The sequence below is a fragment of the Camarhynchus parvulus genome, chromosome 5 (assembly GCF_901933205.1).
Source record: "Camarhynchus parvulus chromosome 5, STF_HiC, whole genome shotgun sequence".
Taxonomy (NCBI): domain Eukaryota; kingdom Metazoa; phylum Chordata; class Aves; order Passeriformes; family Thraupidae; genus Camarhynchus; species Camarhynchus parvulus.
The window spans coordinates 12366294-12387620 of NC_044575.1; the positions used below are offsets into that span (position 1 = coordinate 12366294).

At 36.2% G+C, this 21327-nt stretch overlaps 1 protein-coding gene across 8 annotated transcripts in view; it reads right to left on the reverse strand.

The window, feature by feature from the left end:
- Positions 1 to 21327, reverse strand: part of SOX6 (SRY-box transcription factor 6) — a 370303-nt gene that overhangs the window by 149099 nt on the left and 199877 nt on the right. The window lies entirely within an intron of this gene.

A 21327-nucleotide genomic window follows, 5' to 3' on the forward strand; every position in this document is an offset into this window, starting at 1 on the left:
TTCCTAGCTGTGACACAAAATTACTGTGGGTTCTTGAATGTGTCTTAGTGTCCCAACATGTAGACAGAGTAAAGCACTACCAATCAGAGCTTTTTATGCCTGGTTAGTTAATGTTTCTGAAGTGCTTTGAGATCTTTGCATGGAATCTCTACACAGCTGCAAAGCATTATTGGTTCTCTTGAATTCTGTGATTAGTGTTAAACATGACAAATATCATCCTTGTTTATGCACTGCATCTAAACTAACTTTTGCTCCATACTCTCACAGGAAATACAAATTAATAAATCACAAATGATTACTCCTGTTACGTTTACAGAACAAACACATTGTGTGACTTTTATGAAATCAGGAGGCAGTAATGCAAGAAAGAAGTGTGGACTTTGCCAAAAATTAAGTAGGGCTTTAAATCACATAACTGCAGCTCCAAAGTGTCATCAGCCAAAACAGTTCAACCAACAATCTAAAATGATTCTGAATCAAGTTAAGCAATTTCAGCTTTTTTTTCCTTAAAAAAAAAAGCCTTTGTGACTCAATCCCTCTGTTAGATTGGACGGGATTTTATTATTTTATGGACATTGAAAAGAAAGCAAGAACACAATGCTAGACATAAAAGAAAGTGTATTTGATCTTAGCTTCCCAGAGATAACCTGGTTAAACCGTTCTGTCTAACACTGCAGTCTGCAGCACACATCAGATGGGCTGTGATGTTTCTACTTCACAGGCTCTGTCCAGCATTTAGCATTTACCCTTTCTTGATTGGGTCACCTTCTAAATGCCACAAAATAGGGCAGCAAAAGTCAACAAAAATAAACAGGAAAAACAGAAGAAAGTAACAATCTAATGGAAGGGCTTCGGAGATAAAAGTCACTTTGTGAGGGCTGCCTGACTAAGGAGCCCCCTTGCCACTGCAACAGCATCTAATTTGAGTTCTAACTCCTGCAGCAGTTTAAAAAGCTTCCACTCTAAAGGGCCCCAAGTGTATCATAAAGATAAAGCATTTCAGTAGAAAAGAGCCACAAAGACCTCTATTATCTTATCAGTCTCTGGTTACAACAGCTGAACCAATATGACTAAGTTCTGAATGACTTTTTTTCCCCCCTTCTTTTTATAACACTAGAATACTGGAATTTCTTTATTTCACGATCAGTTAGCAATTGTTGGTGTTCCCATATGCTACTGTCCCGTTCTTAGTCAATAAAAAGTTTTATAAATGCTCCCATTGTGCTTTGTAGCATCCCAGTGCAGAAAGCAGCACAGCAAACATGTCCAGCATGCAAAACACACCGGACTGCTTCTCTTGGGAAGGTGTAAGATCCCTCCCCTCCCTTATGTCTCAAAATTATTCTGAATGTTCAGCTTTGAGCAAGGAAATTTTATTACCATATGTCCACAGACAGTAATAGGAATTAATATTAAGAACTACTGAAAATATTTTGTAGAGAAAAAGATGTCAGATTTTAAAAAACAAAAAAGAGTTTAAATTAGTTATGCTTTAGGAGGAGGATGAAAGTGCTTTACTGATAACCCACAAGTTTTCTCCTAATTCCATATATATTAAAACTCACACGTTGCAGAAATTTCTTAGGTGGAAGCAATTTCAAACTCCTATGATTTGCAAAACAGCAGACTTTTAAAACAATCCTGTAGTTATTATGGTCCTGCCTTTCTTGGATTAGCCAAAAACCAGCCAAATAGCTGAGTGAACATGAAACCAGCTCAGCAGGCCATACTGACCCTCTTTGTCACATGTCACTGTGCCCACAGACAGGCAAGGGCAAGGACAGGGCCCCACAAGCACCTTCCTGGCTTTGGCTGAGCTGAGCTCACAGCCAGCACTGGGCTCCTGCACCCACTGCCCTTGAGCTTGGCTCATCCCAGTGCTCTCACCCATTCCAGAGCTCCTGATCTCTGCCTGACACTGAGCTGGGCGCAGGTATCCTCACAGGCACCTTGGAGAATTCACATTCAACTGAGCCCCATCCAACCACCTAAAGTTTCCTGCTCGGTTGTTTTTCCCTCCTCAAAAGAATTTGATGGATTTATTCCTTCTTCAAACATCACAGAACCATTTATTCTGCATTAAGAACAAGTCACCAGAATGTCTATAGTAATCCAGCTGAATATTTCCCCTGAAGATTTGCCATCACCTGGGGCAGATTTCCTTGCCATAGTATGTCCAGCAAATCTTGTACCTTAGCTTTGCTCCTCTGAATAGTTTATTTTTTTTTCTCACACATTCACTGGACTTTTTGCTCTTGCATGGCTTCTTAGCAATTCTCAAGCGTTTCCTGAGCAATATCTTACATTCAGAGGTTTTCTTCCTTGACTGCTTTTCACAGCAGTTCCAATCAAAGTAAACCAATACACTCAAAATAAAAACACTGCAGTGACTGGACCAACAGAAACTGCTCCCAGGTTTCTCTCCAACAGCCCCCATAGCTGTCAAAGCAGGGTGCCAGGCAAAGCTTTGGACTAAGTTCCTGCTCAGCTCATGGATCAGCACAATGAAACTTTGCACCATTTTTAGCAGTGTGGTGAATCCACAGTTGAGTCCTAAAATGTAATCCATGTCAGGAATGCAGGGAAGAATGTGATGTTAGCCAGAGCTTCGACCTCCCCCTCCTCCAAACCAGTGCCCAGCAAAAAGCAGAATTCCAACAAGTCTCTCGGACTCCTTACTTCCTTTCACACACATGAAAAGAAGAACTCTGTCTGATATAAGCCTTAGAGGACTTAAATATGTTTAGAGATTTTGTTACTATCTCACAGATACAATCTTATTTTACTGTTGTCTTCTATTTTAAAAAATAAATTAAAAATATAAATAAAACCCACTTTGGGTCATTTCTTAGAATTTCTCTCAAATCCAGAAGAAATTGTAAATTTATACTCTAAATGATATTAAAAGTACACATTATGTGTTAATTCATATGTGTGCACATGGAGGGAAGATAATGAGTTTTTGAATATATTATTTGTAGGGATTTTCAGCAGCCAGTAGAGATTTGGTTGTAAATGGTTTAGTGCTTTCAGTTGGTTTAGAAAAGCTTCATATATACTCAATATGTACTGTTCAGAGTCTATGTAGGAAAAATGTGATATTGCTGGATATAAACAGAGACATGTATATTATACATTTCAACTAAAAACTCATAGCCAACCTGTTCCTATTGAGTTAGAATATAAAGATATTGCAGAGGCCACAGGCTGTGAGTAATCTGTGATACAAACACTAAAATATGAGATAAAGAAAAAATGAGCAATTCCGTTTGTTAACTGAGTAGACTGTAGCCCAGGGCATAGCACATCAAAATAAAATTAACATGGTGGTGTTAGATAGAGAGTAAAGTTCACATGATTAATATTATTATTATTATTGATTCTAATACTTGATTCCAATGCTCTCAAAGTAGAAGAAAAAAAAATACAAATGAAAATAAAGATGGCCTATCCATTTAAGGAACTCATTCAGAACTTGAGAGCTGAAAAGATACCCTGACCCTTCAGTTTCAGATTTTCCCCTTTAAATACAGATGACATTACTTCCCTAGATCATGGAGGGGAAAGGGAGGAGGATGATATGCTAGGGATAGCAACAGCAAAGATTACAAACCATACTTGTGGGCCACAGACAGAAATAGTATATTAGGAAAAAAAAAAGATAAAAACAAACAAAGAAACAAAATCCAACCATCATTTACTTATACACGGTTCCTCCTCTGTAGAAGAATCCACACTGAGATATCAAGAGCTGTGCTAATAAGAATAGCAGAAATACTCAAATGTCACAGTAGGAATAAACTTCCAGCATCAGAACCATCTCTGCACAAGCGTCCCACATGGACGGTGCTTACCAGCTTTTCTTGGGGACATCAATATGGTAAGTAAAAAAAGCACAAGATTGGTTTTGTTTTTTCCATATCAGAACACACACTAAGCATAAGCAAAACTAGCAGATCAAAATGTCTTCTTCCAGAAGACCAGAGTCATAAACATGGTTTAAAAGTTAAATCCTTTCATTTTCTCGTTTGCAAGAGCTGTAAAACTAACTTCAAGCCAATCGTCCCACAAGGATTTAAGTTGTCAAGTGGCAAAACAGGGGAAGTCTCACAGAGAAATGGAGATATCTGAAGCTTTTCCTTCTGATAATGAGACACAAATATTAAATATCAGAAAAATCAAGACCCACAGTAAATATAATGGTTGTTGCTTCTTCATTACACTGGAGTTATCAATTCAGCAGGTCTAATTCTCTCTTGTAGATTATCTACACATACATGTAGATCAAAACCTCCAACAGAAACATCCTGTATTTACAATGGTGTGAGAACTGATCCCCATGTTCCCAAAAACCTAAGTGAAGCCAGTTGATCACCTTCCCTATTATTTTATCTCTGAACCTGATCCAAAACACAGGGATACTTTCATTAGTTTTGCCCAAATTTTGTAATTATAGAAGGAAAAAGAGCAGACTTGCCAAACAGAAGTCAAAAAAACCTCACCTCAGTTTCTAGAAAACTCACTGCATCAGGCATATCCCAGGTTTGGGTCTGAGACTGCTTTTTCCTGACAGCATCATTTGGCATAAAAAAATGTGTACTTAGTATTAGACATTTTAAATGCACTTTCTTATTAAACTCTCTCCATGAGCTGTTTATAGCTTAATGTGAAGCTACAGATGTAAAACTGAGAATGAGGTGCTTACACAGAGAAATACTGCCCAACCTTTTACAACAGCTTCCAAGGAACTCCAACACAACAGCATTTTTTCCTAAACATTATTTTGTTTTCCGGATAATTTTTTCCATTTTTATTTTTCTCTTCTGATTCCTAACATTTGCTGAATGAAGTTCTGCTGCACTAGTAGTCTCACTGTATCCTAACCAAATTAAGCAATTTTTTAGATACTTGAATTCGATAGAAAATCCCTACATTTCCTTTCCAGAAAAGAAGAAAAGACGAATTTTCCTAATATTTGCAGCTGTGCCTTGATGGGGAGGATTGACTATGACTGCTAACCTATCTCTAAAATTCATATAAAACACTGCAATAAAATGTGTGGTAAGATAATTTTTGTAACATCCTCTTTTAGATGTGAAATGAGATTTCCTTGATTTTCTTTTGCTTATATACAATCATAGGTAGTGTATTCTTTGGAATTACAGTGCTGAAAGTCACAATTGATGACAGTCTGGAGTAAGTAGGATCTTATCAAGCAACATGAAAAGATTGGGAGTTTGCTGAAAAAAGAAATGGAGAATTCAGTACTGATTTTGAAATTGCTCCATTTCATTGATTGTTCTTTCCTAACAACACACAGCTGCATAAAAGCAAATTTTTTCCCATATTCAATTTAAACTTTAACAAGTGATTTCTCAGTGCTATTAATCTTATTTTTTTCATTTTGTAAACATGATAGAATTTCAAAATCTATACAATTTTTCATTCTTTTAAAACTAGTATTTCTTCCCATGCAAGTGCAAAGAACCACTTATTTTGAAGGAAGAGCTCTCCAATTAAAACTTGTATCTTCAATCACAAGGGTAAAGTGAATATCTGTGCTATCTAATCTTATTCTGGAAAGAGAATTGTATATGTACATGCATAAAAGTGGCTGGAAGGAAGCTGAGTTTAGAGGAAGTTCTCTTAATGTCTCATTTGATGAGTACAGTTCATATGAATTAGATGACATTAATTTCCTTATCTAACAGGAGCTAGTTACTTGTGATTTCTGTAGCTGATCATTTGATTTTCATTAAAAAAAGGTTCATGATGTAGAAGAAGCTTTTGTTTGGGTTTTTTTTTCAGTCTTCTCCATTGTCTAAACTATGGATTAATAATGAAAGGTAAAAAAAAAGAATTATATTTTTTAACTAAGTTTTCAATTTTTAAGAGCAAGCTACAGAAAAGGAGGGCTTAATTTTTTTTTCCTGCTCTTTGCCACAGTATTGGCAGAAATAATGTGATTCTTCTCTTTAAATAGAGAGGAACACTTCGCACTTTAATGTCCACAAGTACATCCATAGGGTGATGGCAAGAAAAAGGAGCAGTTGAACTTCATGCAGCTTTTGAGTGTAATTCTGCAGCTGGACACAAGAAAATCAAGTGGGGAAAAAAAAAAAAAAAAAACCCCACATCTCCTCACTGTGTCTTCCTGGGGGCTAATCCAGTTTTGAGGAGCACAATGCAGTGAAGCTGACCCAGCTGTGTGCCAGGAAGGGCTAAGAGAATAAGGACAGCAATTACTTCTTTTCTCTGTGGGTGCAAGAAGGGTAGAAGTCTTTTGCATAGGTGCCACTGCAGCTTTTCTATTAAAAAGCTAATTGATTTACATGTTAGGATTCAATTATCTGGGCTCATTTGCCATACTGGTAACACTGAGGATAACACACCAGAACACTCCAGGAGCCTTGCCTCTTTTCCTATACTGAAAATTGTAACCCAAATGCTTTCCTTCTGCTGCATCCAGAATGCACAATATACACAGGAGAGGAGATGTGCCCCTGTGAAATGTACTCTGACTTCTGATGTCTTGCAGTTACTTTTTATATCTTGTTAAATAAGTTACTTCCACGAGTTCTTAGTTAGTAATTATTAGCTACACGACTCAGAAATGTCTAAATATAAATATGAGGAGTATTAGTACTGCAAGATTTATATACTTTAAATATAAATTTTAATTTTGATCTTAATTACATGTTCATCTTTCATGTCTTACAAATACAAACAAGTATATCAATGAAAAACTTATATTTGCCTCTGAAGATTTTTATTGCCTCTGGTGATAAGTAATGAAGAAGGCAAAGTTTATTGCAAAACAAGGACATTAGCATAGCCTGTCTATCACAGCAGCTGTAAAGAAGAAACTTCCTACCTCATCTGAGAAGAGACAATTTAGTCAAAAGCCTTTGATATGTATGGAAAAGCAACAAAATTTTATACATTTAGAATCTGCCCAGAGAAGTGAGTTAAAGGATTTACACTCATTTCAGTGGGCTTTGAAAGAAGTCCATTGATATGTTCATTAATAATGGCATTAGGTGGCAGCTTTAGGCTTGTAAATCTGAATATTATTTTAAATTTAGTTCATAATCAAAGAGTTATAAATTGAAAGTGCTACTTATCTGCTGCACACAACCTAACAATCTAAGAAAAATTCAGCAGAGCATATTAATTCTACAAATAAGAATTATCATATCCCTTTTGAAATAACCACAACATCACTGAATGGGCATGAGAAACAAAAACCAAACAGGTAAACTATGTTCTTGTTCCCTGAGGGCTTATTTTATAAATAAATAATTAAAATAATGCAATCCAGAGCAAATTAGAATTCTATGACCAGCTTGTTGTGCTCCTGTAAATACACTACAAAATTATCAGACAAGATTTCTAACTAGAGAAAAACTTTCTTAATCACATTAACCAGAGTACAAACGGGGTGGCCTGCATTTGCAGACTGCAGTTCCACACATATTCCAGGAGTGTTCTGGAATAATTACACTCTAACCACAAGCAGGAGTGTGTTTAGCCAGAGGATTCTCAGAAGTGACTAAAAGTGCAGTCAGAACTTCCCTTAATTCAATTTATTTGTATACCTAGTTGATCACAAACCAAAACATTTAACACAGCCCTTTGCTACAGAGTCTTTGGTAATTAAGTTCTTCACAGTCCCAGCCCAGAATGGTATCATGGGGTTTTTTGTGCTTTCAGAGGCATTCTACCACTGAAACAGGATCACTCAGAAAGAAAACATAAACACTGCCTGCTCAAAAGTCTTAATATAATCCAATATTCAAAGGCATGGATTTAGCAAAACTTCAAGCACAGTGTTACAATGATTCACAATAAATCCTGAAGCACTGGGAATACGTAGGAAACATACCAAGAGGTTTTGAATTCCACTATAACAGCATTCTAATTCAATATATTATAAATAGACCCGGGATTTATTAAAGAAATCAGGATCTTCTAATTGTTTAGCTCTCCTTAACAGAACTTAATACTGTCCAAGTTGCATTTTCATATTTTATTTCTACAGCAACCACAACTGCAGCATTGTTTTTTCTTCCTTACAAGACACTCAAACAAAAAACTCAAAGCAGCAGAAGCAGGGAAAACAGATTTTCAAAACCAATTGAGACTACTCTCAACTGGTTTTGAACTTTAATCATCTTCTTTTGAAACATCTTATTTTTTAAAAAATTAGTTTTGTCTGGAAGAACACACCTGTTGCAACATTTCTGAGGTGTTTCTCAGAAGTTACTTCAGTGTAACTGTGATGCTGAAATAATGTCAACTTAAATGAAGGCTAATTGTGACTGCAAAATAATTTGGAACTTAAGCAATATATTTTGTGGTTATTTCCTCTTTATAAATTTTTAATCAAAATTTCAATCTCTTTGCACCCACAAAGATCTCAGGTACATTTCCAAGGAGGTTCTCAGATTTAGGTGTCTCTGGGCCAGGTTTTTGAAGAGATTTAGGCCTCTCACTATTGCAAATATCCCTGTGGTCGTGTTTTCAAAATCATGATCATGTTTTCAAAATTTGAAGCATCTAACACCCATTGACTCAGATGACATCTTAAGCTATTTTGACCAATGACATAAATGTATGTGAATCACAGAACATTACCTTTAAAGTTTTCAATTTACTTGATCCTGATGGGGTTCTTCCCCCAGCTGACACTACAGCCATGGAATCTAAATGCTGCTGCTGGCTCAAAGCTTTATATAGGTTCAAGGGCAGAGTGGACAGGTATTTGGAAGAGGAATCTATTTGACTGATTCAAAATACACAAATCCTACCAGGATCTAGAAATCCCTGGAAATTAGCCAGAGGTAGAGATAATATCAGTGTAAAAGTGTAATTTTCCCCTGTTCTTCCTCATTCCTGTGTCTGCATTTATGATTACTCCTGAAATCAAATGGGTATTTTGCTGGTTTTTTCCCCTTAATGCCAAAGATCTCCTTTCTGTTTTTTCTCTGAGTTCTTTTGTAACAACTTCAACCCTTCAAACACAGTACTGGAGGATTTTTTTATTAAGACTTGCTTTCCCCCTATCAAAAGTCACACCTATGGGTTGGCCAACTGTCTTTCCTTAACACAGAAGTAGTAGTTTTATTTTACTTTTCTGTTGTGCAACATCAACTAGTGGACATGAGAACCTGGATCTATGTGATGGTCTGTACACCTTGGGCTTAGGGCTGACAGGTTTTGGTCAAAACCTAAAGTTACTCACTTTGAGTTTCACACAGGTATTAAACTTAGCACAAAATACTTTTCAACCACATCCTTACAGTAACTTCTAAAGCATAACCATCAATATGTTTTGCTGTTTCAGAATATTGAAATGAAGAGAAATATAAACAGAAATATTGTTGAAGGACTGCTGGAGGACTTAGGATATTTAGATGTCACTTTCTAGAACTCAATATCACATTGGTAACTTCCAAGTGGTGCAGACTGCATTCACTTAAAAATTTCCAATTTCCTCCTTGGAGCATAAGCTCAATATGCCATAGCAAAGATAAGGTTTTTCTGCTCTAGAGTACCTCAAATGTCCTGCATTTAGGGGACATCAGCAGCCTGCAGTAAAGGAAAGCCTGCAGCTTCAGCTCTATCATGGACTCAACATATATAGACTGAACAGAAGACAATCAGCCTGTATAAGAGGATGAATGAATACAAGAGAATACATTAAAATGCATTTATAAGGCAACACTCTCACACACTCTCTCACATTTCTTTGTCTATGCAAAAAAAAAAAAAGTCAAGAAATCATTATTGCTTTAGTTTTTAATTTGGTTTAGGATGGAGTAACCTTCCGTTGCTTAACCAACTTGACAACTCTACACCTACTATGACATAGTTTTGCTGTGACAAAAAATAGCACTACTAAGCCTCTAAAAGCCTGAATAGGTGCAGAGAGTAAAAGCATTGCCTAGTTTACCAGCTAATCTTCTAATTCTCACAGTATCTTTCAAACATTTCCTATCTGTCAATCAAGAACATTAAACACATGCATCTTGAATTCTTGAACCACAGAAAATGAACTCTTTCAAAACTGAGTCTGTGAATGTTATCATTTTGAACAGGAGCCCCAGTCTCAGCCTTGGAAGTGGTGATGCCAGCTGGTCTGCATGATCTGACTTTGACAAGTGAGGAGCAGTGCTCTCCTTTAACAGGTCACAAAAACATGGAATAGCTTGGGTTGGAAGGGACCCCAGAGATCTTCCCATTCCAATCCCTCTGCCACGGGCAGGCACAACTTCCACTAGCCCAGGCTGCTCAGGGCCCCATCCAGTTGTGCTGTAAGTGTTGGAGCGTGCCTTTTGGAAGGAATTCGTTCTTTGTGAAGACTGTTTCGTTAAAACAAATTAAAAACCATTCATTTTCAATACATCAATCTTCAGTTTTCCCTCACTTCCAAACTTGAACTTTATATCAATTTCTAGGTGTTCAATGTATTTGAATATTTTACATAGACATAGACATCATAATGTGAATTTTTTATGTCAGATTCAGCTAATGAGCAATTAACACCTATATTCTGTCATGGGTTATTTGCTGCTGATCACCATAGCACTTTCCATTAGTTGCAACTATGGCTCAGAAAAGAGTTTTTCTAGTGGTTTTGAGTACAACACACAAGGAAGAGGACAGCAAGAGGCAAAGTGGGAGAAGAACCTCACCTAGCTGTTATGTTTACTGAACTTTAGTTATGTGTAGAGACTGACTATGATTTTTCCAGGTCAGCAGAGGGAGAATTTTCACTGTGTCCCACTCTTAGCACCAAGTGTTGATATCTGTCTGATGGTGGGATATGTTTTCTGAGGGTGTGCAGAGACACAAAGTGCCTTTGTCTATCACTGCTATCTTGACAAGTGGCAGGCCTTAACCTGATAGGATTAAGTATTTCTTTCTCTTATCCTTCAGAAGTGGGCGCCCTGTCTTTGGCTGAAGTCTGAGAGGCACAAAATTACACTGGGAGGGAAAGAAAGCAACAAGAACAACCACAAAAAAAAAAAAAACCACGATAGGAGGGTCAATTAAATACATTCTGAAGTAGAAAACCTCTATTTTCTACAGTCCCCAAAAAAATCCACAGTCATCCTGTGACTTTTACAGAATCCCAGCACATGTGTCCTGGCACAAGAGGCAGGGGTTGAAAGTAAAACTCAATTAGAAGCCAATAGGCACTCTACATTTCTTAAGGAATCTGGAAAAACTAAACCACAGAACAGCTATGCCCATTTCATTTTCTTGACCTTCCTGTATAAATTTGTTCTTTTGAGGTTACCAATTGAGATTTGATGTCTGTAAATTTCCCCACATTTAGAACAAGTTATTTGTGTAAGCCTACATAAAATATCTGTATACACTACACCAACTTCTTAAATCTTGCAATCTGAGTGTGCCACGTGCAATCAGAAGATCTTGGTTTAGTATCTCTACTAAGGGTGTATTCCAGCTTTCAGGGAGAACTACAATTGTCTACTAAACAGTTACATCAAAGATCAAATCCCATAATTAAATTTCAAACTACAGTGAACTATAAATAATTTTCTGATCTCAGGGGTTAGAACTGGGATCTTATGTCAACAGAATACTTCGGGGGCATATATCAATCCACAGTATTTCCAAGCCAAAACAAATGCAAAAGATCTATCTTCACACATAGTAGTGTGTTTAAAAATGTCGGAAATGTCAACTGCTTATATACTTTCATATTATCCCTAATTAATACAAATTGCCTTTAATTTCACATTTAGTAAAACATATTGCTGCCCAAAATAAGGACTATAATTTTTATCAGCAATTATTATTACTGATGTATCAACACAATTATTTAAATTCAATGTATATAGAGGCAGAATCCATGCAAGCATTTACAGTTTTTGTTCCCTCTGTGTTTCTTCCCTAATTTTTGTGGCTTGGAGCTCCTCCAGATGCTGTCTCTGACTTTGTGGTTTTGTATTTGAGATCCCATCTCCTGATTCACAGCATTCCTTGATTGACAAACAGATTCAGATATGAAAACAAACAGTTACCTGTGTGTAATCTGTACCTGATAGCTGCGCTGCTAAGTTTCCCCTTCATGGTGAACCTACTGTTTCAGATTTGACTCATTTCTTGGGTCTCTGAGTTACTGTGTTTACTAAGCTATTCAGTAACTGGTGACACATGTGATCTCCACACTGCAAGCTGCACTTCAGACCCACAGGATTTTTCTCTAGTTCCTCCCTCTTCATAAACAAAATTATTTTAAAAGAACATTGGGTTTTGTATTTCCAAACTGATGTGCCTCCTAATTGAATGCAGAACACTTTCAAACTATTTTCCATTAGAGGCCCACTTTTTTTTCTGATTTTAATGCACAGTATAATACCTTCATTGGAAGATTAAAATTGTTTTACTAGAAGTAAAACCCGTTATTATACGCTTTTTTAGTGGTTTTGTGTTGTATAATGTAGGGTGAATTATGTAAAACATACCAAACAGGATACTCTACAAGCTGCTACTTGCATGCTGCAAACAATCACAGTTTCGCTGATAGACTGGGACTTAGCATCTTAAAATTCCTGTGGAAATCAAGTGCATTTTAAGTATTGAGTTTGATTATTTAATCAGACAACTTGCATTTTGCCCTGGCTAATTTGGAAGGCTGATAATATTTTACTCATAAAGTAATTGTGCACCTGTTGTGATGGAAACCTGTTCAAACAAATCTTAATAGACATGAAGATTCACTCCCAACATGAGTGTGTTGGCCTCTCATTACTGCTATCTATGGGGCAACAAATTTTAAGCAGCTTAAGAACAGGTCTAACCTTAATCTTGGATAACTCTTAAAGAACTTTTAATGCAATATGTCTAATATGAAACTTTGTTAAAATATATCAATACAGACTAAGGTAAATATTAGGATATGTGGGTTAAACTAACAGCAATTTAAAGAAAAAAGGGTAAGAAAGGTATGTTCATAATAACACGATTACAGTGTGAGAGCTAATGACAAAGATCCAGTTTTGATCTGGATCTAAGCTACCTGGTCATAAACCCATTAATATTATCATCACAGAGAGTAATACCTACAATGAATTCATAGAATCAGGGCAGGCTACATCCTTCATATATTTGTGTTTCCTCAGTTCAGACTGAGGAATTTCTATGGAAATTATTTCAATACATCTTTCTATTTTCTTTAAAATTCATATATTAGTATTAATTGATTGATGGGACTTCATCTTTATCGTGGTTTTGAAAATTTTCTCTATTGGCAAATCGTGCCAAAACAAACCAACAAAAAAGATTTCATTGGGATGGAAAATAGATAAATTATTTACTTTAATCCACCATAAATATTTGAGGGAGGAACAGAAGGGACATAGTGAAATGATATCAATTCACTCACCAAGTAAGGGGACAGTATTGTGAATGACCTTACTGTAGCAAGGGGATCATGATTAGCCTGAAATCACTTTAATGTTGGCAGGAGGAGGTGAAAACAAGGAAAATGAGCCCAGTTTGGCTAGATTTGCCCTTTGGCAGAAAACTGTCAGATGTCATTGGTCAGATCCTAAGTGAGGTGACACAGTTAAACAAATCAAGATATCTTGAAAAAAACACTGATAATTAACCTCCTCTGAAAGGTCAACTTGTTTAGAGGGGACAAGGACAACCCTTCTTGTATTTCTTCTTCTATTTCTCATTGAGCTTTGGCTTTTGAGGCAGTGGCTGTGTCAGGTTGCACATTATGTTCTTGCTATTATCAGTTGCAGGGCAGTTACTAAATGTGCTCCTGCTTCATTTTTCCTCAATGCTAATGCTATGTGCCTTGAGTCTTACAGATGACATTTCTGACTTGCGTCTATTTGTTAAGTTCCCAGTAAAGTATTTTTACGTATCTATCTCTTAAGGGAAAAACTGAATCTGATATCTCTGATATCATCAGGACATCCTCATTGCCACACAATATCCACACATCAAGATACCCCTTAAAGACACAACTTGCTGTTCAGAAATGGAGTTTAAAACTGAAAGTGAAAAGGAATGCCACGAAGGTTCTCATTATTCTGTGCCAAAGTTTGGTGTTGCTCAGAAAGTTACATTTTATGCAAGGTGTCTCTTTCCAAATAAGCTGCAGAAGAGAAGGCTGAGGAGAGTGCAGAAACAGCTTTCATATAAAGAATAAATAAATATATTTTTACTTTTCAAGCTGGAGAAGTGACAGAGTGTAGTGTAAAAGAGGAGATGAGCAGGGAACAGTTCATTCTAAGAATGTCCATTTTAAGATCTAGGGACACCTGCAAGGTACTGGGTGCAAATATACAGCATATTGCTAACTGCTGAGCTTATCCCCACAGACTTTGCAGCTGTCTGTTAAAGGGTTCAAAAGTGGTTGGACATGTTCATAGATGATAATTCTATCAAGGGTCATTAAACCTGAATTACCACCTCTGAATCAAGCCACCCATTAATCATATTTTGTGGGAAATTCGATGAGTATGCTGAGGAAATATTAGTGTATGTTTGCCCTTTCCTTACCCCCTTCCACAGGTTGAGCAGTGTCCAGGGACAGAATGCTGCAGGACATTGTGTTCTTTATATGGCACTGAAAGTTCCCTGAATATGAAACATCAATTAAAAAAAACTGATAAAAGTACATCTGGAGGTTTCAACAACATCCAAATTGACCAGAAAATTTCAGTCCTTTACATATTGCGCCTATATGTATTTTTCTATAAAAATGCTGACATTCATCAATTGGTTCGAATTTGACTTTGTAACAAAAAGCAACAAAAAGTCAAAAGCACTGAAGTGTGATGAAATACAAGCAATGGAGTTTCCACTTTTGTTTCAGCCATGCAAACTCCTACATATACACTTACTTTTCCATAAGAGGTTGTATATTTTTCTTCAGTAGGAGTTTTATTTGGCTAAAGGTAAGAAACTTCATTGGCAACTAAGCTGGGACAAGAGTCAAAAGAAAATTTGCCACTGACAGCCACTTTCAGAGGAGAAGGTACTAAGGTCCAAGTAGTGATACATTCTTCAACACAGAAGCCTTTCTTCTGCATTTAAAGGCTCTGTATTTATTACAGAAAGCCATGACTGATACACTGAAAAAAAAAAATATATATATATATACACACACACCACCAAAACAAGTTCCCAACAGAGGAAAATGGCAAATTTTTTGTGGAAAAAGTGGAGAAAACTGACTTGTAATTTTTAGTTTATAGGCAACCTATTTTCTGCTAAAAAAAATTAGATGGCTGTTGAAAATAAACACATTTTAATACTGTACATTTTCTTGTCACTAATTGTAAAAATAAAGAATGGATCACATTCCAGAAGGCAGTGTGTTGTAATGTGAAAAAGAAATGTACTGCTGTTTCAGTTCCTTATTATTAGCATCATTATCCATCTTGTTGCTTTTTCCCATGAACCATTGATACTATTTCTTACTACATTATTTGGGACACATTTCACAAAACCCAGAATATATGTGGGCTGTCATATTTATTTCAGTATAATACAGAGTTCATACACTGACCTCTGAATAGTTAAGCTTAGAAATATACACTGATAAGGTAAAAAACATATAGATTTCTGTGATTGTGGTAAGTAAAATATCATTGTGTGCCTGGAACTAAAGGCCATGCATCCTGATTGATGCTTTTTATAAAATATATTCAACAATAAGGAAAACTTGATTTATGTGAAAGGTTGATTACAGTGTAATTTATAGTTCTGGAGTTTTAAGAACTAGAAATGGTAACAGTCATTAACTTTCAACATTAGAAGTAGGCATGATAGTGAGAGGTGGCACAGAAATACAACCCTCTCACCAAAAGACTAGAGCAACAAAAATGGCTTTTTTTTTTTTTAGTGTGATAAACACAGCTTCAATCCTGCCGAGACTTATATGGACATAATTTAAACACTAGCACTATGTGCAGTGAGCAGTCCAGTCTCTTCCACAGAACTATCCTCTGTCTGTACAACTGGGGGTATGTCTGTTTAAATCCAGAATCTGAAGAAATATATTTAATATTAGAAAATAAGTCAAGAAGATGTAAGAAAATATAGTTGAATGTGTTTCACACTGGTGATTAGTTTAATTGTGCTGGTATCTTGACCATAACAAATAGATACAATAGGGCTTGGTAAGCTTAGACAAAATATTTTTATTTCTGGAATTCATTACCTTCTTCAAGCAAATTTGACTAAAGGGCGTGCAAACATTAACTGTTGAAAGTGCTTATGAAATATTCAGACATTCAAATGTCTTAATTTAGAAGGTCAGGTTAGACCTGGAAGCACAGCCCTTTTACCATGTTACACAAAGTGCTGGTGGCTGGAGTAACGGCAAAACAAAGCACTGCTCTGATCTGGAGAGCTGCCACACAGAGCTGAACATATCACTTCATTGGATCATGGCAATAAATTCATTATGAGAAACCTTTATAGCCTGTGGTATATTCCTAATCAGGACCAATTTCTTGAGGATTTGGGTGTTGGGGTTCTGGGCTGTGCTGTTTTGTTGAATGTTTTCATTGGTTTCACTAATTGGAACCAGTTGATTCTTTTTCCTGTGTATTGATTTTTTAAATCCTAGCAGTTAACAATGATTCTAATGTATCATAACACTTTAGACCTTAATCATATAGTGGGGCTTCTGCTTGTAGCTTTTGTTTGAGTTTTAATTAAGAAGACCTTGTGTCTCAAAGCCTGAGCTGGGTTTTTAATTGCTAGTATGTATATCACAGAGACTTCAAAAGAAATAAAATATGTTTATAACAGAGAGCACAAAGGAGAGCTTTGAAATGTCTATAGCCATACAAAGTGACATAATTAAAAACCTCTGAGTGCCTCTGTGATATAAGGCTTATATATATTTATTTATACATATTTATGAGGCAGACTGTTATATACCCTTAGATTTCATGAGAAAGAATTTTTAGCAATTATACTGAAAAATAATTGCTACAAATTCAGACTACAGTGTTGATCAGGGCTAAAGGAAAACAGATTTATTTTCCTCAAAATGGACTTCACATTTGATACAGTACAGCAAGAATCACCTGAAAGCTTATCTGTGAAGACAAATTTTATAAAATAGAAGCAAAAATAACATTTTAAAATGTTTTGTAAATCATGCATGTTTTTTAAAAAATTAATTCACTGTAAAAACCACAACTTTCTCAGGATTCATTCATGCACAACTCTTTCCAAGACTGTTCCAGAAATGGAGAGTGTTAAATTACTGGATTCAAACAGTTCTGCTTCACAGTCCTCTTCCAGTCATTAATACACACAAAAAATACTCCTAGAAAACACTTCCTTGTGTCTGTCCTGTTCCCATATCAGGGACAAACATCCTTTCCAAAATTGTTAGTGGATATCTTACAAGAGGACTATCAAGTGAATAGCTTCATTACACTAAATTCAACTTTCCCAAGGAAGAAGGAATTCTGCCTCCCACCTACCCAAATATTTTGAGGCCATTAAATGTTCACATGTCACACAGAACAGGAGGTTAAACTCTTATTACTAAAGCAGCAAATATAAAAGGAGGTGGGATAAGCACAGGAAGCATAATAGAAACAGCCTTCTGTGTTGGGTAAAGCCATGGACATCAATCACTCACCTCCTCAAAATAGAGCCTACTGTACAAAGACAGCATGTGACATTCAAGTCACAATGCCTATAAATATAGAGAGTTCCAGTTGTAAACAGCACCAATGGAAGGCACAGGACTAACCTGCAGCACAGGAGCTGCTGACCCAGGAGTCACTCTCCTCTGAGGCTGCTGGACCAATTCTGACCCTTCCACGATAACATCATTGCTTAAGTTACTTAAAGACTGACCTTTCTTATTTGATCTTCAAAGCCCTCTGCATGCTGAGAAAGACCATTGAGGGCTATTTCAGTAGGACAACTGCCTGATGCATGCAAGACCGTGCTATTCCAGAGATTTATATTTGGAACAGAAACAGAAAACTTAAAACAGACTCTGTATAGTGATAAATGATGCTACTCTGCCTAGCTGTGGCTGCTGAAGAAAAACTAGATAACCAAGCAACAGAAATACATGCAGTGAGGGAGGGTGAGGACAGAGCTCTGTGCACCCAAATATCTGGAAATAAAGAGCCCTGCCTCGCTTTGTATATTCAAATATGTAATAACAACAATTAGAATGAAAAGTATTTCCTGATCCTAATTTTTATACAAAAGAAACCAAATAATGCAAAAGCCAGATGTAAGCCTAACAAATTGCTTGTATACCTTAAATAAATCTATTTGCATGCACTCCCTGGCAAATAGCATACAATCAAATGATTTGCACAGACAGCTCTGGGGTTTTTTTTTCCAGGTGAACAAGACATTTAACTCAGGTCAACTGCTTCAAGACCTTTGAAAACTTGACCTATGTGTTTCATTTATAAACATATCAAATGAACAAGCAGACTTATTCAACCACTGGAATTTGGCTAGAAAACATTCTGCCAGATTCTCCTCATTTCATGCAACCTCCCTGAAGTCAATGGCTTGTTTGGCCGGAATTCAAGGAAGAATCTGGACCATTATCAATAACTGAAATCCTAATAAAGAAACTCAGAAAAAGCAATTTTACAAGTGAGGCACACTATGCAAGAGTAATTGTGAACAGGAACAATCCCACACCAAGAAAAAAAGAATTATTCATTGTTTGTTACTTTTGTATTGGCCTCTATTGTCTGAATTAATAGATATAGTTTATAATTATATCTTGATTAACACTATTGTGTTCTAAATATAGAAGGTAAAGCAAGAAAATACCGTTTTTATTTGTTTCTCCCAGCCAATTAGCTTTTCTTCTTGTCTGTGTGCTTCCCAAACATGAATAGAAACAGTTTGTGTCAGTGGTACTTTTTTTTTCCTGCTTTCATCCTTTTTTCTGGCACTGATTCTTAGTGAACTGCCTTCCCACAACCAAGATGCTAGTCTTTCACTGAAGGGGGAGGGCTGTGGTTGTGCAGACACAGAGGAAGAATATGCACTCAGGTTATCCTTAGTGAGAACAACACCTTCTCTCTAAAATAAACAACTCCCAGTAACAGTCAGTGCAAAGAGCAGTTCCTCACAGGACCACACCTTCCTTTCTTATACTCAACACTTTTTTCCTTTAATGAGCTCATTTATTTATTTTTACTGAATCACTTCATGTCTCTAAGTCAGACTCTCAGTAATATCAGCAGAAATTCTGCACAAGATCAATTCAATAAAAGACAAAAAATTTTCAAATGTAGTTCTTCCAGATCCCAGAATGCCCTGCCAGTTACCTTGCTGGGAATTCAATCACCATGAACATGAACTCCATGACTGTGGACTCTACCACCTTGAACAATGAAAGGATTTATTTTAAAGTATGCTTCCCTACTTTGCTTTGTTTCCTTCATGAAATCAGATTTTCAAGATGCCACGTGCTAGATTGATATTTTTTTGTGGATATTTTTGGTTTTTTTCTTTTTTAGGCTGATTTAAGGTACTCAAATGCTGATAGGAGTTAAGAGCAGACTATTGGGTTAAGAGTGGTTTTAGTGGCTCAGAGGTAACCAGCCTGCAGACAGTGGTTAGGTCATGGGTTTGGGAGCCCAAAGGAAAGGATTCCAACTTCAGACCTGTTCCTACTCCAGCTATGTAGCCCTGCACCTAGTTTTCTTCTTTTATAAAACAATATTAATGCCTTTGTCAAGAGATTTGAAGTGTAAACCACAACATAACAGCAACCATTTTTTGTCTTCCATGTTGGTTCTATTTTTAAAAAATTAAATGCAGCTGCAGTAGTGGAGATTCAGCTTTGCATCTTGCTGGAAGCCAACAAGCAGCATGGATGAATATTGCAGATATTATGACAATTTAAGGACAGGTTACTCAGGAAATGGGCTGTGGAAACTGAGGGACTGGCAACACATAAACCTGCTGAGCCTAATCAGATGATCTTTTTTACACACCTAATAGGCTATTCCCCCGGAAATGGTAGTTGGGAATTCTTCCAAATCTGAGTGAGAGTGCTTTGTAGGGAGATGAGAAAAGGATGAGAGGCAAGAACTCTACCCACTCACTCTGCAGAGAGCATATATGCTAAGAAAATAGGAGGAACAACATAAATCCAGAAAAACAAACCTTTCTTTTTCAATAAATGAGATGTCATTAGAAAGCATTTTGTGCCATATAAAAGAATAAAGAACATTATTCTGCATTGTTAGAAATGCCACCTCTTTTAAATTTGATTCGCTAATAGCATTCAAGTAGTTTCTATTTAAGGACTAAGCAGCTATATTTTGCAATTAATAGACAATAATAATTCAACTAGCATTCAATGTTTTCCACACTATTAAGAGACAATATGGCTTTAAATAGATTGTGATTTCAAGACATATTTTTGGGGGGATTTTGTGCAGTCAATTTTAGCACATTCCTGCAAAATTGTATGCTATGTTTCTGTCACTGATATTACTATGGGATTTCTTACCTGCCTAACATATATGGATTGTCACAATTCTACCAGAAAAATCAGGAGAATCCAACAGATTTTTGGTCCTGAAGGAACCAATTATAACTTACTTATTAAAAAGAGCCAATCTTTCATCTACTTGTATATAAAAAAAAAAATTGAACTATCTTGAATTTCCCCAGTGGAAATTTAAATCCCTAAGCATCAATTTTCATCAAATAGAATATATATATATTTTTACATTAAAGAATTTTAAAGAAAAGAGTTATTAATATGATGAACATGACTCTGTTTCCACACCTTTGTACTTGCAGTTTAACAAAATTATACAAAAAAAAATGAAGAGAAACAAATCTTAGGTATTTTGTGTACTCCACAAACATGCCATATGACCCCTTCTCACAGCACAAAAAGAAGTACATGTTAAATTTGTTGCTTAATCAATAACACTGAATTTCTTCTCACTAGGAAAATGCATGGAAGAATTGATGGGTGGAGAAAAACACTTCAAGTTTTCTACCTAGTACTTAATTGCCAAGAGAATTTCACTTTTCCTAGGATGCTGGCTCAAGAAATAATGAGAATACTGAAAATTACTGCCCACATATACAATAAATTTTGCACTGATTTCAGTAAGTCCCAAATTGTATCCAGACCTGCCCTTTCTCTGCATAAGGGGATTAATAGAAACCCTTTTTTTGTTGTTGTTGTTTTGAATCAAAGATTTAGAATAGCAATGGCACAATTACCACCCTTTACAATCTGAAGGTTATTTCTACACACAGTTTGTGCAACTGGGAAGAAGCAGTACCAAG